The sequence below is a fragment of the Perca flavescens genome, chromosome 13 (assembly GCF_004354835.1).
Source record: "Perca flavescens isolate YP-PL-M2 chromosome 13, PFLA_1.0, whole genome shotgun sequence".
NCBI classification, from domain to species: domain Eukaryota; kingdom Metazoa; phylum Chordata; class Actinopteri; order Perciformes; family Percidae; genus Perca; species Perca flavescens.
Window position 1 is genome coordinate 34,092,570 of NC_041343.1, and position 24,796 is coordinate 34,117,365.

At 41.0% G+C, this 24,796-nt stretch overlaps 1 protein-coding gene and 1 pseudogene across 1 annotated transcript in view; both read left to right on the plus strand.

Moving 5' to 3' along the window:
* The window catches only part of LOC114566296 (basic proline-rich protein-like), a 173,326-nt pseudogene that overhangs the window by 128,485 nt on the left and 20,045 nt on the right, over positions 1 to 24,796 (plus strand).
* The window catches only part of LOC114566763 (uncharacterized), a 94,001-nt gene that overhangs the window by 31,839 nt on the left and 37,366 nt on the right, over positions 1 to 24,796 (plus strand). The window lies entirely within an intron of this gene.

Consider the following 24,796-nt stretch of genomic DNA (forward strand, 5'->3'; position numbering starts at 1 on the left):
GAAAGCATACTAAAGATGAGTGTGCTTTTCATTATGCCCAACAGTGTATAGTTGGTTAGACCAAAATCTCGTAATATGAATGAAGTGTGTCCCATGTGGTGCAAAAGTTTGATTATGATAATGCTATATGGTCCGTGTTAAATTTTCTAAGCACAAACGGACTTTTGGAAAAACAGAAAAATGGGTTCAACTATCCAATTTTTTATTTATTTCCGTCTTGGCAAATAAAAAAATTGTATTTTTAAATGGTTTTTCCAATTTTCTGTTTTTATTCAGAGGATCAATAATTTAGAAAATTACAAAATTACGTCTGGGCTCCAATTATGTAATACTGCACTGATATTCTCTCCCTCGTTCCGCCTCGCTACGCCCCGCCCCCACTTGAGCACAGCAGCCAGACCTAAAGACAGAATGAGAATGGACGATGTGCTGGAAGTCGAATATTTTGTGTGTGATGTCATCTTCTAGATAAATTACATCTGTGCCTTCTCTCCTCATTTCAATGTACTTCCCTTCCTAGTCTTGCATAATCAAGCCTGTGTATGTTGTGCTCTCTGCAAAACTTGTATAATGAAGAGATGCTTGCCCCCCAGTTCAATCCAAAGTTTGTCTGTAAGAAGTTTTGCACTTGCCCGCAAGGATAGTATCCGAATTATATTCTCGGAATTATCCAGCATCGACATGACTCATCCAGACACACCCACAATAATAGCCAACCAATTGTTGGTAACTAGGAGGAACGAGGGAGAGAATATCATTGCAGTATTGAATAATTGGAGCCCAGACGCAATTTTGTAATTTTTAAAATTTCTGATTCTCTGAATTAAAACAGAAAAATGGAAAAAAGGTTAAAGATCCAATTTTTTCACTTGACAAAAAAATAAAGAAATTGGATATTTGAACCCATTTTTCTGTTTTTCCAAATGTCCGTTTGTGCTTAGAAAATTGAACTGATAAGCGTTACACAGACCCTATATGTAGTTTTGGTTGCAGTGCTTCATTTTGCAGGATATATGAGGTACTTTGCAGTTTGGGTGTGTGGTTTTGTGAATTGTGTTAAGTATTTTGATGAAACCAGCCTAGTTTGCAAAATTGTGTTTTAGCAATTTTGAAACAAAAAACTGTAATTCATGTCAGGTCAATAGTGGGTACATTATATAAAAGTTTAAGAAGCTAAAAAAAATCTGCAAGTTATACGTAACAATGAAGCCTGGAGGCTGAAATTAGTGTGATTTGGTCAAATAGCAGACAGATAATACATCAGAGATGACACAACTAAACTTTTTGGATGAAAGATTTTATCTTCTTTACAGAAATATTGTACTTTTTACTTTAAATATACAGGAAATGGTTTACAGTGTAATTACATTTATTGAGACTCTTGTTCGATCAAATCAAAGAATTCTCTCAGTGATAATAAATTATCATTTCCTGACACAATGTCATTATACTCAGGACTGAGAAACATTGGACACACTGAAAATGTTTTGTTAGCCTTTAATACAGCAGCTGAATAAATTGAGAAAGCAGTGGCAGCAGATATAATCGCCTCCGTTGTTATTTGTACCCATGTGTCTTCTACAGGAGCAGAAACCTCTGTTAGCTCGATAATGTTCTTTGTGTCACTGTTTGAGTGGTTTAATAAACCGGTTAACTGTACAGTAGGCTACATTTAAACATATAACGTCGCCACATGTAAACAGACCGCTGATGAGGATATAAAAGTTAACTGTAATAACAAATGAGCAAGCGCTCCAAAAACAAAATAATTGTTTGAACATATAACATTAGTGTAGCTACCTGTACACGGACAAGGTGAAAAGGATATGAAAGCTCTCAGCAAATGGCCTAGAACAATAAAGCAAGAACTAACAGACATTTTGACAGAGAGAGGACCATATCAGGTCGGAGGAATTGATTTCCCCAGGGATGATGCACACAGAAAAAAAGTAAGATAAGCTTTTTTTTCTTTAGTGGTTTTAAGTTGTGAACTTGATGATATGTGCCACTTGTCTTATCACTTACAGTTTGGTCAACATAAAGCCCTAAAAAAGTTCCTCAGCCGTTAAAAGCAGCTACCACACAGCTATCACCTAGCAACCTGTTTCACAGCCTGAATATAAAAAGTGTCAAAGTCGCTAAAGTAGGAGAACAATACCGGTACCAACAGTATAAAGCAGGTTGTTAGAAAGGGTCAAAAATAATTTTTTTTTAAAACTCCAGAAGTCTTGACTACTTTTTAAATTCTGCGTTTTTTGAGTGGAGTCTAGTTCAGAATCTGAACTTACCTTCAGTTATTTGACGAACTTTAAAATGTCAAAACATGAATCTCTCTCTGCTGTCTTGCTCCGCTGATTGATGGAAAACTGCCGCTGCACGACGACTGGGTGGTGTCTCTCTCTCTTCTTCAATCTATGTTGTGATAGGTAATAGAAAAAGAATGGTGAATCCGCTAAGTAAGAAAAAGAAGCACTTCACTGCCGACTTAGCAAATTTAGCATCCATGCCTTGTTAGCCTGTCCCAAAAAACGAGACAGATAATGATTTTAACACACTAACACTAGCCTTACTAAATGTCAGGTAAATAATTTTTAATCAATGATTTTATTATTAAGCACAATCTTGATTTTATGTTTTTAACTGAAACCTGGTTGGACCATAATAACAGTGCTGCTGTTCTCATTGAGTCAGCCCCCCCTAACTTCAGTTTTATGAGTGAGAATAGAGTGAATAAGAAAGGAGGTGGAGTCGCCATTTTGTTCAATGACTCATTCCAATGTACTCAAATGTCTTAAGGAACTTTTGCTTCTTTTGAATGGGTTCGGGGGGCAGACACCATCGCCTCATTTAAGAGTAAACTGAAAACTCTCCTCTTTGATAAGGCTTATAGTTAGGTTAGATATGGGTCTATGGTGGAGTGAGGAGTTGCAGCATCCGCCTAACCCGGCCCACCTGCTTCTCTTCATAGTCATCAGATTTATTGATCATATAATCAATAATATAGTGAGAGTAGAGGGGGGCAGGTCAGTACAGCCTCTCATCAATGTTTTCATTTGTTTCCTTTTGTATCCATCCTGTCCCAGAACTGCTTATTACTAACCTAGCTCTGGGGAGTTTACTCCCCGGAGTCCTTATGTTTCTTCTTCCCTTCAACGCCCGGCCGCGTCTTGCTGGGTCTGCTACACCCACCCGTGCTCTGCAGCGCCACGTTTCATCCAGCAACGTCCTGCTGTGACATGAACTACAACGACTACCTTCAAAGTCACTGTTCCACTATCTTCAATGTGACTATTATCGCCATCACACCCCCAACCGGCCCCGTCAGACACCGCCTACCAAGAGTCTGGGTCTGCCGAGGTTTCTTCCCAAGAGGGAGTTTTTCCTCGCCACTGTCGCAATAGCCATTTATAATGCTTGCTCTTGAGGGAATTACTGTAATTGTTGGGGCTTTGTAAATTGTAAATTATAGAGTGTTGTCTAGACCTACTCTATCTGTAAAGTATCTCGAGATAACTCTGTTATGATTTGATACTATAAATAAAATTGAATTCAATTCAATTGAATATGTGGCTCTTCAGTTAAGATCCTCCCCTCAAGCTCTACTTCTAAATATCTACAGGCCACCTAAATACTGTGCAAACTTCTTTGATGACTTTACTGAACTGCTGTCTATAATCTGTGATAACTTTGATTGTGTAATTATTGCTGGTGATTTCAACATTCATGTTGACAACCCCCAGGACCGAGGGACCAAAGAACTGTGTTGTATTTTTGAGAGCTATGGACTGACTCAGCATGTGACGGAGCCCACGCACAATAAGGGGCACACTCTGGACTTGATTATCTCAAAGAGTCTGAACATTTCCAAGGTTGTGGTGACTGATGCTGCTCTCTCTGATCATTCCTGTGTTTTCTTTAATGGCACTATCTCAGTGCCCAAAAGTGTTCAAACAAAGTTAATAAGAAAACTGTATATCACTGAAAACACCAGTGAATCATTCATTCAGCTTTTCTCCTCCAAACCCACCCTCACTTTGGCCTCAGTCACTGAGCTTGTAGACAGTTTCAATTGGAAAATTACAAATGTTATTGATGCCATTGCTCCCACTAAAGTCAAAGCTTTCTCTGGTAAGAAAAGATCTCCATGGAGAAATGTCATACTGGTAAGAACACAAAAAAAGTGTTGAAAAGCTGAACTCAGGTTGTGAAAAACTAATCTCCAGGTCCACTACAACACTTATAAAAAGAGACTTCGCATTTATAATTTGGAACTGAGGAATGCAAGGCAGTCCTTCTTCTCGGACATTATCGCCAGAAACAATAATAATTCACGTGCTTTGTTTGCTACTGTCGATAGATTAACTAACCCTCCAGTACCAGTTGCATCTGAACTTTTATCAACCGAGGCCTGCAATGATGTTGCCAAAATTCAGAAAATTAGAGAAACAGTCAGTACTTCTATATTGAGTACAGGGTTTGTGTTGTCACAGTGTCCAGGCAAAACAAATTCCAATAAGACCCAATTCCATATTATTAACCGTAAAAACCTGGAGGACATTATACAACATCTCAAAACATCCTGCCTTGATATTCTACCAACGGGCCTTTTCAAAAATGTTTCAAATTGTTTGGTTACAGATCTTCTACAGATTGCAAACATGTCTTTTCTCTCAGGTATCTTCCCACAGGTCATTAAGCCACTCTAAAAAAGAATAATCTTGACACGTCACCAATGAGCAACTATGCCGATATCAAACCTTCCATTCTTAAGTAAAATCATTGACAAAACAGTTTCTCAACAACTCAACCTTTTCTCGTCACTAAACAACAGTTTTGATGCCTTCCAGTCAGGTTTTCGACCACATCACAGCACTGATACAGCTCTTGTTAAAGTCTTTAATGACATCCACTTAAACACAGATAGTGGCAAAATTTCACTCTTAGTATTACTTGATCTCAGTGCTGCATTTGATACGGTCGACCATGACATATTGCTTGACCGATTGGAAAACTGGGTTGGTCTTTCTGGCTCAGTACTAAAGTGGTTTGAGTCTTGTTTAAAGAATAGGGACTACTTTGTGTCTATAGGTAATTATACATCTGAGTATACAAATATGATGTACAGAGTTCCCCAAGGCTCAGTTCTGGGGCCTCTTCTGTTCAACATCTACATGCTTCCACTGGCTCAGATTATGGAAAACAACAAAATAAGTTACCATAGTTATGCGGATGACACACAAATTCATATAACCTTATAGCCAGGGGACTACAGTCCAATACAACAACTGAATATGTGCATTGAACAAATTATCAACTGGATGTGCCAGAACTTTCTTAAATTAAATAAAGAAAAAACTGAGGTGGCAAAAGAGGAACGATTAAAAGTCAGCGCTCAGCTTCAAATGACAATGTTAAAAACAACAGACAAAGACAGAGACAAAGACAAAGCCTTTTCAACAGGCCAATGAATACATACATACATATACACTTAAATACAGGACATCAACTCCTGAGAAAAGATGAGTTGGTCTTCTTCAACAGAGCACAACACATCACCATGGGCCCAGATCACACTGAACTGATCCACATCCTTCATCTCTTTATAATAATTAAAGTCACTCCTGATTGTGGCTCTCCTCCTCCGAGTAAACAGTAAATTCACATCCACCTTCCTTTCTGCTCACATACACAGCATCTTTGATTGGCCCAAGATGAAGTTTAAAGGTCCTATGACATGGTGCTCTTTGGATGCTTTTATATAGACCTTAGTAGTCCCCTAATACTGTATCTGAAGTCTCTTTTATATAGACCTTAGTGGTCCCCTAATACTGTATCTGAAGTCTCTTTTATATAGACCTTAGTGGTCCCCTAATACTGTATCTGAAGTCTCTTTATATAGACCTTAGTGGTCCCCTAATACTGTATCTGAAGTCTCTTTTATATAGACCTTAGTGGTCCCCTAATACTGTATCTGAAGTCTCTTTTATATAGACCTTAGTGGTCCCCTAATACTGTATCTGAAGTCTATTTTATATAGACCTTAGTGGTCCCCTAATACTGTATCTGAAGTCTCTTTTATATAGACCTTAGTGGTCCCCTAATACTGTATCTGAAGTCTCTTTTATATAGACCTTAGTGGTCCCCTAATACTGTATCTGAAGTCTCTTTCCCGAAATTCAGCCTTGGTGCAGAATTACAGCCACTATACAATGTCAGTCCCACAATGAGCTGTGCCATTTCTGTGTCTGTAGCTATTGAGGAGGAGAGGGGGGCAAGGTGGAGGGTGGGAGTGTGGCCTTGACCAACTGCCACTTTCCTCGTTTGAAAGCCATGATGTCTCTCTCTCATGGGTGGGCCAAATTCTCTGAAACATATTTACAAAATAATGATAATGGAGAGGTGTCTCCAAATACTTTATGGGATGCAGCAAAGGCAGTCGTTCGAGATAAAAATTTTGCCCTCACTGCTTTTCAGAAAAAGGAAAAACAGAGAAGACTTGTTGAACTACAAGACAAATGAAGTCATTAGAAATTAGACACACTGAGCAAAAAGACCCTCAGATATTACCTAGAATAAACAAAATTAAACAAGACATAAATGGTATATATGATGAGGAAATTGAAAACAACTTAAATTCACCAAACAAAGGTGTTGATGAGACAGAGGATTATTTTTGGAGGATATCCAACGTGCTTTTGAATTATATTATAAAGACTTATACACCCAGCCGGCCATGGCTGATATTACAAGGATAGAGTATTTTCAAAGTTCACTAGACATACCATCCCTAGGAGAACAACAAAATAAAGAAATTATGGCTGAAATAAGAGCAGAACTGAATAAAGCCATCTCAAGATTGAAAGCTAATAAGGCTCCGGGTTCAGATGGATATCCGTCCGAATGGTATAAAACATTTAAACTTCAAATAACACCTGTTCCGCTTAACTGTTTTAAGTATACACTGAGAACAGGGGAAGCCCCCCAATCATGGAACGAGGTAGTTATCTCTATCATCCCAAAACAAGGATAAGATGAAACTCCCACCCACATATAGAACTGAAATATAAATTCAAATGGGACTCGCCCAAAATAAAACATTTAGGAATAAACCTTACTAAAGATATGTCAAAACTTTTTGAAAACAACTATGGCCTCATTAATAAAGAGATCAAATATGACATCTCTCGATGGACCCTCCTCCCATCTGTATCTATCTATCTATATTCAAGATACTCTTGGCAAGTTGTACAAAAGCTGTAACTAAGAAATGGTTGCAACCAGACCCCCAAACATTGGACCAGTGGCGTGGGATCATCCAAGAAATGTACTGTATGGAGAGACTTACTTTTGCATTAAGGCTTCAGTGGGGAAATGTACTGAACGCTGGGAAAAAGGATTGTGTATGCACCCTGAATAATATGACACTATACCATGATGTATGTGTAAAAGAATACTTTGATTATAGCTGTAACACCCATGATGATCACATGTTCTTTGTACATGTTCTTTGTACATGTACGTATGTATATAAATCAATTTAAAAAGTAAAAAGAAAGAAAGAAAAGAAAAGAGCTGCCACAAAAACACAAACACACATAACAAGTATGTGGAGAAACATATTATACTTAGTCATCATCTTTAATGAGTTGAGCTCTGACTTTAGTTACAATTTTCTTGAGGCGGAAAACCTCTTGGTCAGTGAACCCATTGCTATCTTTCCTCAGCCATGCCACAGACCTGATAAACCCTCTCAGATCAGGGAAAAACTGCTCCGTCTTAAAGGTCCATTGTTTGTGAATTTTTCCCAGCTAGTGTTGAGACGCAATCAACTCTCTCGCACCAAGCAGTTCAAAGTACGTATTACAGCTATGGTAGCCTCAAAAAAGCCGGTCTCTTGCTCTTTTCAATATCTTTTTTTGTTTTTCTGGGTGAATAAGAAGACGCCTGTTCCTGAAATTTGGATTTTGAATACGTATGGTCCTCCATGTTTCCTTCTTCAAATGTTAACTTTCAAGCCAATAGGAATACTTGGAATTGATGGTGGTGGTAAATATTCATGAAATAGGACAAGTTGGTGAACGGGCAACACAGATTTTGATAATGAACAACTAAACAAGTTACACACAGGACCTATAACCGCCCTGAGCCCCTTAGTGTCCTGCAGGAACTTCTTAATCTTACCTAGAGGATAAAGAGTTAACTCCTCTACTTGGGATGATGCCCACTCTCAATCCTCCTCCTCCTCCTCATCATCATCATCATCATCATCATCATCATCATCACCACCACATATCCTCCAGTAGCATTAGCTTTTGCATCACTCTTTGCTAGAACTGCTTTTTCTTTTGCTGGATCTTTTAGTTGTATCCAACTCTTCAGACCTATTTTCAGCCAGAACACCATCAACCACATTTGTATCATTCTGACTGCAGCTTGCTTTATTTGCCTTGCCTTTCTTTTCCCCTGTCTCTGAGTCCGAGCCCCCCCTAGGCGAATCTGTGGCCCAGTTGGCCGAACCGCCCGGCCCACAGAGAGAGAGAGAGAGAGGATACGTGTGCAGCAAGATTTTTATTTTTTTTTACTGCCAATATCCAAATGTCAGTTACCTGGTTGTGTTATGTATTCATCTTCATCTTCATCTTCGTCTTCGTCTTCGATGAAAGCTTACAAAGAGAGAGAGAGAGAGAGAGTGAGAGACGGTGGTAGACTTTGTACATTACTACAAGTACCTGGGGATTCAGCAGCCGGGAGTTAGAAAAACTAGACGGAAATTCATTATTAACCTCTGCAGTTTTGAGTGATTTAGAATAAATGATAAGTTGAATTTCATGCCACACATTTGAACAGAGAAAACAATACCTTCCAGTGTTTGCTTCAGCTTGTCCATTTCAGTCTTCTGCTTGTCCACTTCAGCCTTCAGCTGTGCTGCTTCTGAAAAATCAGAGACAGATTCTTTGTCAGCTTCATTTTACTGCACCTTCAGTCTCTTTAGACATTGCTTTAGAGGTGTATGAATCAGTTTTCAAGTATTAAATAAATCTTCAACTATTTTGATAATCGGTGAATCAATTTGAGTCATTTCTTTATGAAAAAACAGTGAAACTTTTTTGATGTTAGCTTGTTAAATATGAATAGATTCAGAGATTCAGAGAGACATGTTTCGTGTGCAGCAAGAATTTTGTTACCAAGTCAAATATCCAAATGTCAGTTACCTGTTTGTGTTATGTATTCATCTTCATCTTCGTCTTCGTCTTCATCGTCATCTTCGTCTTCGTCTTCGTCTTCGTCTTCATCTTCGTCTTCGTCTTCGTCTTCATCTTCGATGAAAGCTGAGAGAGAGAGAGACAGAGAGAGAGGCAGAGAGGGACAGAAAGAGAGAGACAGAGACAGAGACAGAGACAGAGACAGAGACAGAGAGAGAGAGAGAGACAGAGACAGAGAGAGAGACAGAGAGAGACAGAGAGAGAGACAGAGAGAGACAGAAAGAGAGAGACAGAGAGAGAGTGAGAGAGAGACAGAGAGGGGAGAGAGAGACAGAAAGAGAGAGACACAGAGAGAGAGAGAAAGAGAGAGAGACAGAGAGAGAGACAGAGAGAGAGGGAGATTCGGTGGTAGACTTTGTACATTACTACAAGTACCTGGGGATTCAGCAGCCGGGAGTTAGAAAAAGTAGACGAAAATTAATTATTAACCTCTGCAGTTTTGAGTTATTTAGAATAAATGATAAGTTGAATTTCATGCCACACATTTGAACAGAGAGAACAATACCTTCCAGTTTTTGCTTCAGCTTGTCCACTTCAGCCTTCAGCTGTGCTGCTTCTGAAAACTCAGAGACAGTTTCTTTGTCAGCTTCATTTTACTGCACCTTCAGTCTCTTTAGACATTGCTTTAGAGGTGCATGAATCAGTTTTCAAGTATTAAATAAATCTTCAACTATTTGATAATTGGTGAATCAATTAGAGTAATTTTGTAATGAAAAAACAGTGAAACTTTTGTGATGTTAGCTTGTTAAATATGAATACATTCAGAGATTCAGATTAAGAGAGACACGTTTCGTGTGCAACAAGAATTTTTTTACCAAGTCAAATATTCAAATGTCAGTTACCTGTTCGTGTTATGTATCCATCTTCATCTTCATCTTCATCGTCATCTTCATCTTCGTCTTCGTCTTCATCTTCATCTTCGTCTTCGTCTTCGATGAAAGCTGAGCGAGTATGGGATTAGTTTTGTGACTTTAATTCCAAGCAAAACTTCTCAAGTAAAAAACACTAACTCAAGCAAAGAAATTGTCACCTCAAAGGTAAAACTTAAAACTTGCAAACAAAACATTTGTGTAGTTGTAAACTATTGGTCTTTTATTTGTTTGATATTATGTCCTTTTGTTTACAGTTCCCTCTGCTTCTTTCTCAATGATCAGTCTTTTGCTCTCTCTATCACGTTTGCAGTCATGCTCCCAGCTTTCTCCTTTGCGCTCCCTGAGTTTTTGCTTGCGATTCTGACACAAATATCTCGCGTAGGCGGGTCTTACAGGGGTGCGTCCCCATTGGCTAATGAGTGTTAAGGGAAAGTTTGAGTGACAGCTCAGCCTCAGTGTAGGTAAACTAACGTTAGAGACTCAGAGTCTGGTCTGGAGGACACACAAGCCACTCCACAGCGGATTCCTACAAGATTAATAAAGTGTAAGTATTATTAATATATACATTATCTGTGATCTACGTTGCAAGCATGGTTACAAGACATTTGTTGTTTCGTTGTGTTAAGTTACTAGCTAGCTAGCTAGTAAAGCTTTTTTAAGTTAGCATTTAACGTTAGCTATACTGCTAACGTTATCTAAAACTTGTAGCCACCGGCTACTTTACTGAGCTATTAATTTACCATGGGAATCATGTATTCTTCGTGAGGCCTTACTCAATGGAGCTGTATTAATTATCGTCTTCTCTCTTTAGAGACCTGCAGGACCCGAGCAGAGCTACGATGCTCTCCCATGTATTTTTAGGTTAGTAACGTAGCTATATTATGTTCTATTTGGAAAAATTATTATCCAGCTAACTACTAATTGTTGTGGTTGCTATTGGCCTGATAATACACAATGCTAGGGTATTGGTTAAGTTGTACAATGTAGAAGCTGTGAATATAATGAATTATATCTAGAGGTCGACACATACTGTACAGTACAAATGGAGTGTTAGCACTGCTTAACTGGTTCATCTTTATAGTTTTGTGCTCATCTGTACTTTCCTAGTTATGACAAAGACTGGCTATCCTAACTCTAATTACATGTCTTCTGTTGCATTTGCAAGCAGGTCAGCATAAGGAAAATATTCATAGTGTTTTTAAAGCCTACACATTTGCTAATGGCTACTTAAAAGCAAGTCATTTTAATTGTAAATCACACAACCTTGGAAGCCTCAGTTATCAGTAAGAACTTTGTTACCATTTGATTTGTGTAAGAAACTTTTTTATAATTTTCTATCACAGCTCACATCAGGCAGCAGGCCGACCAACCAAGAGGATGTGGGAGCAGCAGAGGGAGAGGAGCCTTCGGTCTCTCTGTGGAGGAAACACTGTGTGCGAAGGCTTCAAACAGCCAGGGTGTAGACCAATAGCGTATGTATTGATCATATTTTGCTCAGATACTCAATTAACACTTACAATAACCTTTTTCGCTCGTCAGCGAGAGCCTGGTGGCCGGGTTTGCCATGGAGCCTGGCCGGGCACAGCCCGAACATGCTACGTGGCTCCCATCTCTCCAGCCCATGGGCCCACCACCTGTGGGAGGAACCGCTGGGGTCGGGTGCGCTGCCACATGGGTGGCAGTGAAGGTCAGGGGCCTCGACGGACCAGACCCGGGAAGCAGACGCTGGCTCTGGGGACGTGGAACGTCACCTCTCTGTGGGGGAAGGAGCCGGAACTGGTGCGGGAGGTGGAGCGCTACCGGTTAGATCTGGTGGGCCTTACCTCTACGCACAGTCTCGGTTCTGGAACCGTACTCCTGGATAGGGGTTGGACTCTTTTCTTCTCGAACATAGGGATGCTCATAAGTGTACCTGGTACCAGAGCACCCTAAGCCGAAGGTCAATGATCGATTTCATAATAGTTTCATCTGATCTGAGGCAGTATGTTTTGGACACTTGGGTGAAGAGAGGGGCAGAGCTGTCAACCCGATCACCATCTGGTGGTGAGTTGGGTCAGGGGTGGGGAAGACTCTGGACAGACCTGGTAAGCCCAAACGTGTAGTGCGGGTAAATTGGGAACGCGTCTGGAGGAGGCCCCTGTCCGACAGACTTTCAACTCACACCTCCAGCGGAGCTTTTCGTGCATCCCTGTGGAGGCTGGGGGCATTGAACCCGAGTGGACAATGTTCAAAGTTTCCATTGCTGAAGCTGCGGCGAGGAGCTGTGGTCTTAGGGTCTTAGGTGCCTCAAGGGCGGTAACCCACTAACACCGTGGTGGACACGGTGGTCAGGGAAGCCGTCCGACTGAAGAAGTAGTCTTTCCGGGATATGTTATCCCGGAGGACTCCGGAGGCAGTTGCAGGGTACCGAAGGGCCCGATGGGCTGCAGCCTCTGCCGTGAAAGAGGCAAAGCAGCGGGTGTGGGAGAAGTTTGGAGAAGACATGGAGAAGGACTTTCGGTCGGCATCAAAGTGCTTCTGGAAAACTGTGGGAAGCAAGCGGGGAACCATCCAAGCTGTGTACAGTAAGGATGGGACACTGTTGATCTCAACTGAGGGAGGTAATAGGGCGGTGGAAGGAGCACTTTGAGGAACTCCTGAATCCGACTAATACGCCCTCTATGTTAGAGGCAGAGCTGGAGGATAACGGGGGATTGTCGTCGATTTCCCAGGCGGAAGTCACTGATGTAGTCAAACAACTCCACAGTGGCAAAGCCCCAGGGATTGTTCAGATCCGTCCAGAAATGCTCAAGGCTCTGGGTGTGGAGGGGCTGTCCTGGTTGACACGCCTCTTCAACATTGCGGGAAGTCTGGGACGGTGCCAAAGGAGTTGCAGACTGGGGTGGTGGTTCCCCTTTTTAAAAAGGGGGACCAGAGGGTGTGTGCCAATTACAGGGGTAACACACTTCTCAGCCTCCCTGGTAAAGTCTACTCCAAGGTGCTGAAAAGGAGGGTTCGGCCGATAGTCAAACCTCGGGTTGAGGAGGAACAATGCGGATTCCGTCCTGGTCGTGGAACAACGGACCAGCTCTTCACTCTCGCAAGGATCCTGGAGGGAGCCTGGGAGTATGCCCAACCGGTCTACATGTGTTTTGTGGATTTGGAGAAGGCGTATGACCGGGTCCCCCGGGAGATACTGTGGGAGGTGCTGCAGGAGTATAGGGTGAGGGGGTCTCTTCTCAGGGCCATCCAATCTCTGTACAACCAAAGTGAGAGCTGTGTCCGGGTTTTCGGCAGTAAGTCGGACTCGTTTTAGGTGAAGGTTGGCCTCCGCCAGGGCTGCGCTTTGTCACCAATCCTGTTTGTAATATTAATGGACAGGATATCGAGGCGTAGTTGGGGTAGGGAGGGGTTGCAGTTCGGTGGGCTGGGGATCTCATCGCTGCTCTTTGCAGATGATGTGGTCCTGATGGCATCATCGGCCTGTGACCTTCAGCACTCACTGGATCGGTTGGCAACCGAGTGTGAAGCGGTTGGGATGAGGATCAGCACCTCTAAATCGGAGGCCATGGTTCTCAGCAGGAAACCAATGGAATGCCTTCTCCAGGTAGGGAATGAGTCCTTACCCCAAGTGAAGGAGTTCAAGTACCTTGGGGTTTTGTTCGCGAGTGAGGGGACAATGGAGCGGGAGATTGGTCGGAGAATCGGCGCAGCGGGTGCGGTATTACATTCAATCTATCGCACCGTTGTGACAAAAAGAGAGCTGAGCCAGAAGGCAAAGCTCTCGATCTACCGGTCAGTTTTCGTTCCTACCCTCACCTATGGTCATGAAGGCTGGGTCATGATCGAAAGAACCAGATCCAGGGTACAAGAGGCCAAAATGGGTTTCCTCAGGAGGGTGGCTGGCGTCTCCCTTAGAGATAGGGTGAGAAGCTCAGTCATCCGTGACGAGCTCGGAGTAGAGCCGCTGCTCCTTTGCGTCGAAAGGAGCCAGTTGAGGTGGTTCGGGCATCTGGTAAGGATGCCCCCTGGGCACCACCCTAGGGAGGTGTTCCAGGCACGTCCAGCTGGGAGGAGGCCTCGGGGAAGACCCAGGACTAGGTGGAGGGCACGTCCAGCTGGGAGGAGGCCTCGGGGAAGACCCAGGACTAGGTGGGGGGATTATATCTCCAACCTGGCCTGGGAACGCCTCAAGGATCCCCAGTCGGAGCTGGTTAATGTTGCTCGGGAAAGGGAAGTTTGGGGTCCCCTGCTGGAGCTGCTCCCCCCCGCGACCCGACACCGGATAAGCGGACGAAGATGGATGGATAGATGGATGTGAAAAGGTATTTGTTGAACATTAATTTCGTTTTACTGGGAACCGTCACAGGAAGTGCTTTTATTTTGAAGTAGCGTACACGGAAGTTGTCTGTTGTGTACCTTGTGTACTCTTGCTAGCTTACTGAGATGCAACTGTTTTGTATGTTGTTGATGCAACAAATAATGTCTATGGATGCAACCTATGGATCTAACATGTCCGTCAAGCTAAGTTGCTCACTTTCTTGTTTGTAAAACTGCAACTGTAATAATTATTACCGTTCATGACAGAAACATATTGAACAGTAAATGGTCACAGTAAAAGACAAGCGTTTTTGGTCGTCAAGCCATTCCACTACAGGCAGAGTTACTATCCACGGCTGATAAACTGCAATGATATTTACGTGTAACAACCTAAACATTAATTCCCGACATGTTTAAATCTGTCAGCGGCTCGGACACACTGCTGTCCACGCTGACGTATCGTTACCTGTTGGGACACAGATATTATGAAATAATACTCACGGCTTTTTTTTTTCCTGTGAACAAATGCTTCGCGGTGTTGGGAAATTCTTAAAAAATGTTGCGTTAAAATGCGTTGTAACTCGCGTTACTGAGATTGTAACGGGTAATAATATTACCGAAATTTAATTATTAATGCGTTATATTCCTGCGTTACAGCAAAAAGGAATACATTACCTTAATTACGTTACTTTTGTAACGCGTTACTCCCAACACTGCTCCCTGCATTTTTGCTTCTTTAATTCCCTGAACTGTAACAGCTATACAAATAAACTTTACTTACTTACTTACGATGGATTAGACCTCAGAGGAGAAAAGTGGAATATTTGGAATATTTAGTGGTACATTTTTTTAAAGTCTGAATAAAAGTCTAGGAAAAGTATTGAACTGGGTACCCAACCCTATTACTTAAGTCCAAAATGTTTAGGTACTTGTATTTTGCTTGAGCCTATTCTTTTCAGAAATATTGTACTTTTTACTTTAAATACAGGAAATGTTTTACAGGTTAACAACATTCATGGAGACTTTTGTTTGATCAAATCAAATGATAAGTTATCATTTCTCTACACAATATCATTAATAATTACACTCAGAACTGAGACACATTATGACATACTTGTATTTTATATTTTATCTCTTATTACAACAGTTGAAAACAAGTTAACAGCAGCAGCACCACGTACATCCACCTCCACTTTCGCTGTAGTCATCGACAACTGAGAGAGAGACAGAGACAGAGATTACACTGAGGAGATTTTCCAAGAGAAATAATTAATTTCCATTCATTGGGTCACATCTTAATGTGTGGAGATCTCAATGCGAGAACTGGAAAAGAGAGACTACATTGAAGTAGATGGAAACAAACACATATTCGGCCAAATCTCCCCAGTCCCAGCTCACACAATACCACAAAGACAAAGATTTGATAATATTATGAACAAAAATGGAAAACAAGTTCTCCAGATAAGCAAAAGCCTCGGTTTATACATCGATAATGAAAGGACATGTGGTCATAGGCGCCGATTTATGTTTTCCTCCGTGGGTGCTCACGGGAACACAGCCTTTAAAAAACATTTAAAGGCTGTTGAAATTGCATTTCCGAACATTAGGAAATGGACAGCGGCCGAGACGAACACACACGCCTATTAACTTGATAATAAAGCTGTAAAGTAGGTTTTCAAATCAGGACAGCGCCACTTCTCACGAAAACAGATAGGATTGGACATGAAAAGTTGGTGGAACTCTCTGGATGTCGTTGATGCACTTGCATCATTAGGTTTAGCTTTTTTAATAACAAATCTGTCCATTTTAGTCTCACTCTGATTACCTAATGCACATGCATGCACTGTATAGTGGGGGGGATGGAGGCGGTTCACTAAACAGGCATTTTCATCCGAGAGACGCTGTGATTGGTGGATATGATATGGAGCAGGCGACTGACAGCGACATAACCAATCACAGTATGACAGACGCTCCATTTAGTACCAATTGCAATGTTTCATTTGAAATGAATAGCGCCTACTGGCAGTCTGGCACACATGGGGGCTCAATATTTTCATACAAATATTCTTGTTTTAATGTTGTTGCTGATATCCATCAGTTTTGTTCTTGTTAAATATCTATACATATTTATATCTAATGGTACATTTTAAATTCAAATTATTTTAATCTGTAATAAAACCAATTCTCCTCTGTGGTAGTGAGGTATGGGGTCCTATTTCCTACCAGAATTCGGCCCATTTGGACAAAAACCCAGTTGAAACCCTGCATCTAGAGTTCTCTAAAAGCATCCTGCAGGTGCACAGAAAAACCACCAATAACGCCTGCAGAGCTGAATTGGGCCAATCCTCATTATTCATCAAAAACGTGCAATTAAATATTGGCTACATCTAAAAAACAGTGACCCCCACTCCCATCTGCAGAAAGCCCTGCAACACCAAGAGCTGAGCGAAGAAGAGAGTCCCCTCATTCAGCTGGTCCTGATGCTCAGTTCACTTCCTGACCCTGTTAGTAAATCCTGAACTCTAACCAGAGTCTGGCCCTGATGTTGCAGAGTCACACTGCCCCTCTCAGTTCTCCACCTGTTCTTTCTGCTTATGTACTGTCGCAATTTTGGCTAATTTGGTAATTCAGGAGCTGCCACTTTTCTTTTTGTGCCTTTTTGTAGTCAGCTCCCATAACACCGACAGAGAAAGAAAGACAGTCTGTACACAGAGAGACAGGTGGAGACAGAGCAACACTTCCTGCTTCAATGTAGCACATATACTGACATCAGAACTCAGTTCCTTTCCAAAATTAAATGTAAACTCCCAGATTTTGATACATTCTCTAACCAGACAAAAATGCAACATCTACTTGGAGAAAATAGTGTGAGCGCCGTAGAAGCAGCGAGATATGTGAGTGATGTCACAGCCTGAGAGACAAGCAGCACAACACGTAATGTCTGTAGTTCATCTACCCACAGTTTCTCATCTTTGTTTGTTTGCTTTTGTCTTTGTTTTCTTTCACTTGAAACTAACGATTTTACTGTATATAGATATACTGTTGTTGCTTTCATGTTTTTCTTTTTTTATGTATATATTTTAGTTTACTCAATGAATGTGTGTATGTATTTCTTCTCACATTATTATCCTTGATGATTTGGCAATATTGTTATTTCTGACATTCATGCCAATAAAGCAATTTGAATTGAAAAATTTAATTTAGAGAGACAGAGAGAGAGAGGGAGAAAGAGAGCGAGAGAGACATTATGTGCAGCAAGAATTTTGTTACCAAGTCCAATATCCAAATGTCAGTTTTAGCAAAACAATATGTCTGTAAATTACATGTAATGCCGCCTCCTCCTCCTCCTCCTCCTCCTCCCCCTCCTCCTCCGTTGGCATAAACATTTATGTAGTATATATGGACGGATTGAGGGGTGGATCGCTGGAAGGATGGATAGATGGGATTGTTGAATGGACGGATGGATGAATTCATGGATGGCTGGATAGATAAATGGATGGATGGATGGATCTAAGTGAGCAAAGAATAGTTATCATATATAATGGAGTTAAATGAATCTATGTTTGTTTATATATTCTATAACAAGTTCAGGTTATTTGTACCAGAGTGTCTTCTACCAGATAAATCTACCAGGGTAAATCCAGATTAAAAAGTAAATCCAATTTGTGAGGACTATGGTTAACTGCTCCTCAGATCTCTGCAGGGTAAATCCAGACAGCTAGCTAGACTATCTGTCCAATCTGAGTTTTCTGTTGCACGACTAAAACTACTTTTGAACGTGTTCCACCAAAACAAGTTCCTTCCTGAGGCTATTTAGCAGAGGCAACATGGCTCCGTCCGGAGCTTAGCACCGCCCAAGACGATTGTGATTGGTTTAAAGAAATGCCAATAAACCAGAACACGTTTTACTCCCATCCAGGAAGGCTGTGTGAACTAACCAGACCTTATTTCGCAGCTCTATGGAGGAAGGTCTGGCTAGTCAACATTCTGGGATGACAGATAAATGAGTGCTTGTTCCCATGCTATTTTGCTTTGTTTCACCAACCAGCACAAGGCCCCAGGGGTCCTAGTAAGCCTTAATGAAAGGGTAAATTACTTCAAAATCAGATTTAAAATGGGATAAGGAAAAGCAGTAAAAATATGTATTTAGTGTTTTAAAGTTTAACTTTGAAACTGAAAAAAAAAGCATTTAACTAAACCATCAGACACTCTTTACAATACAGAAATATGAGTCAAATCATTCTACAAAGTTGGGTTCGCAGCGCAATGCCAGAATCTGTCCATAAATCTCTAATTTTAGTATTTTCAGGCGCACCATTAAGAATTACCATGGGAAGAAAATAAGATTCATGATATTTTAGAAAGACAAAGTTTCCACTCTTTCATTCGGCTAACATCAAATTCACCACGCCGCGCGGATTTAAAAGATATTGATACTTTTAGAAGTTTTCCCTGATATAATAATACCTGAGGTTTAAGCATTAACATTATATAAATAAGTTATTAAACAACGTCCTGTGAAACATTGATTCCTTAAAGTCTTGACTACTTCTTAAATGGTGCATTTTTTCAGTGGAGTCTGGTTCAGAATCTGAACTTACCTTCAGTTATTTGACAAACTTTAAAATGTCAAAACATGAATCTCTCTCTTCCTGCTGTGTCGCTCCGCTGATTGATGGATTAATTGTGCGCGAGTAAACTGCAGCTGCACGAGGACAATTAAGGTGGTGTGTCTCTCCTCTTTTCTCTCTCTCTCTCTCTCTCTCTCTGTGTGTGTGTGTGTGTGTGTGTGTGTGTGTGTGTGTGTGTGTGTGTGTGTGTGTGTGTGTGTGTGTGTGTGTGTGTGTGTGTGTGTGTGTGTGCGTCTGCGTGTGTGTGTGTGTGTGTGTGCATGTATGTGTTTGTGACGGAAACAACTGATGGAAACTACAGTCTAAAAGCGTAAAGAGTTTCAGAGAAAACAAAAGTTAATGTCCCTTTCCATAAAGAACCAGTTCGTTCAGTGTTGCGACAGCATCACCCGATGTGTTCCTCATGTCAATCATATCAAGTTTAATTGTGTTGAAACAAATTCATCAATTATTCTCACACTCTTCTCAGACTCCGGCTGCTGACACTCAGTGGTTAGGTGACTTTTCTAAGCATTTGATCTCGGTCCAATGGGGGTGAGAGAAGCTGTAAAGTCAAATTCAGTTCTCCACCTGCTTTGTCTGACAGAAGGATGTAACTTTGGGTTTAACACTGAGATCTCCAACTATGTAGGGAGGTCCTGGAACATGTTTGCCCAAATAGACTGTTTCACATTCATCTGCTGATGGTTTCCTCATACTTCTGGCTCTGTGCCTGCTTCCTCTTACAGACACGTAATCAATTGTTGATTTGTGTTTTGGGGAATGAGGAAACATTGAATCATGTTTCCTGGAGGACAACAGGAGTCATGTTTTCATCAACTGATTTTTAAGTATCGCATTAGAAAATGTTGATGGAAACGGCAAAATAAAAAAAAACGTCCTCAAATTCATAAAAATAAGATTACGTTCGCTTGAGGTGGTTCGATGGAAACAGCTTTGCCGAATAAGTTGTGATATAGCGTAACATAAGTCACTTACTATAGTCCCGGTGTCCATCGGATGGGGGAAGGATCAGGACACAAGGTGTGTAGTGTAGTGAAGTTGCGGTGCACTGTAGCCTGTGTCTCAGACACGTCGGGTAAATTGACAAATTGGTTCAGCAGCTTAAATTGTATGAGCCTGCACACCATGTACATACAGCGGTGAACATTTTTTTCGCTGACACCAAATGTCTCTGCCACAATCCTGTATTTGCAAAGGTGGCAAACTTGTACAATGCTACCTCTCTCCATTTAGCCAAAGAACTTGGCTTCTAAACTCTTTGATTTAGGTTTGCTATCTATAACCATGCATAACGTCAACTTGTGACCAAACTACGCTTTGCATAGTCTAGTTTATTCGCTCTAAACAAGTTGATGGAAACGCTTTTTTTGCGACATTATAAAAGACAATTAGATGGAAACATGACAAATGTCATAATAAAACAGGAGTCTGCCGCTTTCTTCTGCCTTCCGGTACCGCCATGATGCCAGGCGAGGGGCATGGACTATGTTGTGTTCAAAATAACATTGAATTTCTGGGTTCCAAGTCGGAGAGTATATTATATATATATGTGTCTATGGCATAGACTGTATAAAACAGGTCTACGGTTGGAAATGTCAACTCTGACAGATATATCGTTATTTGATCTATGACATTGACAAAGACGAAAAATAAGGACATCATTTCATTTTTTTTTCGTCAGTTTTAGTTATCGTTTTTATTTTTATTTCAATTAACGACAATGTTTTTTCCTCGTAGTTTTTGTTATTTCATTCATTTTCTTTAAAGGGGTGATAGAATGATTATATAGGGTATTTCACACTGTTCCTTATGGTCTCCTAATGGGGTATGTATTATTGGTTGGGCTGAAAATGGCCTGGGGTCTCATTTATAAACGTGGCATACGCAGAAAACGGGGCTGAACATGGGCGTACGCCACTTCCCACGCAAAGGTTGTGATTTATAAAGAACAAACTTGACGGGAGAATGTTTGGTCCTCCACGCAAACTCTGACCCATGCATACGCACATTTTGGAGACAAAATAGGAATTGGCGACGCAGATGGTGAGGTGGTGAACTGAAGTCAGACTGCAGAGAGTACATGTGGGAATAACGATTAGGCTACTCTTAATATGTTTAAGTATTAATGCCTCACGCACATTTCTTCACCCCATATCATGAACATGAAATCCAGCAGTGTTATTTCCGCTTGTACTGAGTGATAATTGTTCTATAAACACCTCAAACTCAAATCTTAAATAAAAACTTAATATTTAATCGGCGCTGTCTGGCCGTCACATTGTCCTCTACGGAGCGCAGGACGAGGAGATGGCCCGACTGCATGGAATACAGGATATCATCAAATACCCTAGCATTAGATAACTGCACAACACAGTATAAATAACTAAATATCTGTCTTTAAAACTGTGCATATATCATCAAATGTCAAAGTCTGGAAATACAGCCGTTAAGCTCTCACACAATTGTTACGCTCTATGTCCTCGTTATCGGTCTAAAATGTAATACTGTTTATAACAAACCCTGCATGAAGAAAAGTGCGTTTGCCTATTATATTCCAAATTGTATCTCGGGGTGGGGGATAACACTAGTTGTTGCTGTGATTTTAGCAAGGTGTTAACAATCACAAATTGTTGTAGGTTAAACATATAAATACTGCGGTGACCTGCTATGTCTCGTGGATCTATGTACTGAATTGGGTCCAGTAGAGAGGGCAACGCGCCGAAACCATGCCATGACGCTCCAAATACAGGTCCTTGCCACTCTGGGTGAAACCGGCTGTTTCCAGAGGGAAATGTCAGACAGCTAAGTGCTTTTTTATATTAATATTAATAAATATTATATATTAGCTTCAACTTCATCACTAAGGCTTGTTTGGATATAATATATAGTTCTGTTAAATCTCATTATATACGTCTGGTATATCGAAGCTGTCCCAGAGTGCCGTCCCAGATAGCAATGAGTGGGCGGACCACCGGCGGTGCTCCAGAGGCAGTAGAAGCCTCTATATATATATACATATATATATATATATATATATATATATATATATATATATATATATATATATATATATATATATACATACATACACACACCGAGGTAAAAACAGTAGTAGAACAGACCATTCTAACTGCAATGCTGACTTGTGACACAAGGATCTTTCTATTTAACAATAGAATAAAAGTTAAGCACTGTGACGGAATGAAAAAAGCAAATGTTAAAAACAGAGTAAGTAGAATATTTGGTGAAATAGGATTTCCAAGCTATTTTTAATAGAATAACAGTTAAGCACACTGATGGAATGAAAGTAGAATTTTGGTACTAGTTAATGTGCAATATCAAGTAACAGGTATGAAATAGTTCGGTTAAATCTTATTATATATGTCTGGTATATCAAAGCTGTCCCCGAGTGCCGTAATGTCGTTTTGGAAGATTTTATTAATAAAGGTAGTCTATAGATCTGGTTTCCCTAAACTGTGCGACAACAAGCCGAAATTATAATTCAATTGGCAGCAATTCCCCAGCGTCGGAGAGGTTTTTTGCTTTTTCTCCACCAGTCGTCATGACTCGTTATGATTCGGTGTAACGAACGAACAACTGCAAGGTTCATTAACATACTTATCAGTATTCACGAGGTGCTTTGCAGTGACTATTTATGGTTAAAAATGGACGTGTACAGGGCGGGATAAGAGGCTGATCCATGTATGCACACTTGTAGTCAATCTGTCATTTACCAAAGGAACATTGCTTACAGGTGTGCGTACACACGGTTTTATAAATCTTTTTTTCGCCGTACGCAAATTTGGGCTTTTGGGCACACGTACACTTATATTAAGGATCCTACGCACAGTTTTAAAAATGAGAACCTTGGTTGATATTTTATTGGCCCTTATGCATCCCTGTGTTTTGGCCCTATTTGTAACAAGAGCTTTTCTTCCAAATATGGTATGCTCATGAATATTTAGATAAGCTGCGCGCTGATTGGTTGAGCGAATTGCCATACACACACATTAGAGACGCGCTGATTGGTTGAGCGAATCCCCAATACACACACATTAGAGAAGCGACAGAATCTCATATTCCAGACACTGCAATGTTTGGTTACCAAATTCACTTCTGAGACTTTTTTATGCAAGAAATCAACTATATAAAGCTCAAATATGGGCCGTTGTACAAAAATGGATGGCTAATTGCAAATTTGGTAAGAAGTGTTGGACTTTAGGAGCTCCACACAGTCTGACGACAAAGCGGCAGCCTGCTGGGCTCCATACCCAGGGCAAAGTCACCCTTTGTGGATACTGCACTACCGGGGCTCCGTGGCCGGCTGCCGGCATAACTGTAATATATTTACGGTTTGAATTTCGTCACGGCATGTATATTACAGGTTTCCCAATGTCTTACAAAGCTTAGCTAACTCTAGTCCGACTTCAGATTGCAATTTAAGGCATTTTTATGAATGCAAGGGGCTTGTTGAGGAGCAGCTAGCAGCTAAGTGTCCCATTCAATACAATGGGAAACGATTGCGGCTAGCTAGCTAGCTACACTTTCGGCATAACTATAGATTCACCACTTTGTATGGTCTATTTTTGATTAAAACTGGAATAGTACTAGTACTACACGTTACCCTGCAGAAAATATTTACAGATTCATCCACTTGTAATAATAAATTATGTAATCCACTTATAATAATAAATTATCATTTCCTGACACAATATCATTACACTCAGGACTGAAACACATTTGGACTCATATTTTTTATTAGCCTTTAATACAGCAGCTGAATAAATTGAGAAAGCAGGGGCAGCAGATATAATCGCCTCCGTTGCCCCCTCCTCCCCCACAACGCAAAATGACTGCCTCGAAGCTTTGTTAAATCAGTGGCCCTCATTTATGAAACGTGCGTACGACCTAAAACAGGCGTACGACGGGCATACGCCGATTCCTACGCAAAGCTCGGCATTTATCAATTTGGACGTGAGCGTAGGCCGCGATCAAATCTCACGTCTGGTCTGAACTCGTGTACGCAAGTTTTGGAGTCTGTGTGGACTTGCGGTGCAGCATATAGTCAGTTTAACAGGAGAAGCAGAAGTCATCAGTTGATCACGTATCAGCAATGGCAGATCTGGCTCTTTTAGAGGACCTCTATGCGCCGGTCTGCAACATTGTTTTAGCCTGTGGGGTTCTGCACAACATCACACAGGAAGACACGGTGCCATAAATATAGCGATGGAGCCAGATGAGCCGATGCCCAGAGAGCAGTATCCAGAACAGCCCCAACTGAGGGCTATATGAAGGAGACAGGATATTATTCCTCACTTTTAAAAGGTAGCCTATAGTGTTATGTTTGGCAATTTTTGGCAAAATTCAATACAGGAAACATGACGATGCACAACATTTTTATTTATTCTTCAGGTTTTTGTTTCTCTTTCAAGTGAATGATTTATTTCTGCCATTGACCGAGTTATTTTGGCTTGTTTTTCCAGCCCCTCTGCTGTCAGGAGACAGGGTCCAGCACGGGGGGGCGGAGGACTCGCGCTCTCCCTCAGCTGTTGCCTCGTTCCGACGAACACGAGTAAAATAAAGACACTGCATAAACTCCACTACCGTGTGTTTATTTAATTATAGGTACACCTACATGTAGGCCTAATAGATTGCAGTAGAAGCCTGTATATTACTATTAGGACTATAGAAAATGTGTCAAGGATGTATAAATTAAATAGGCTAAACT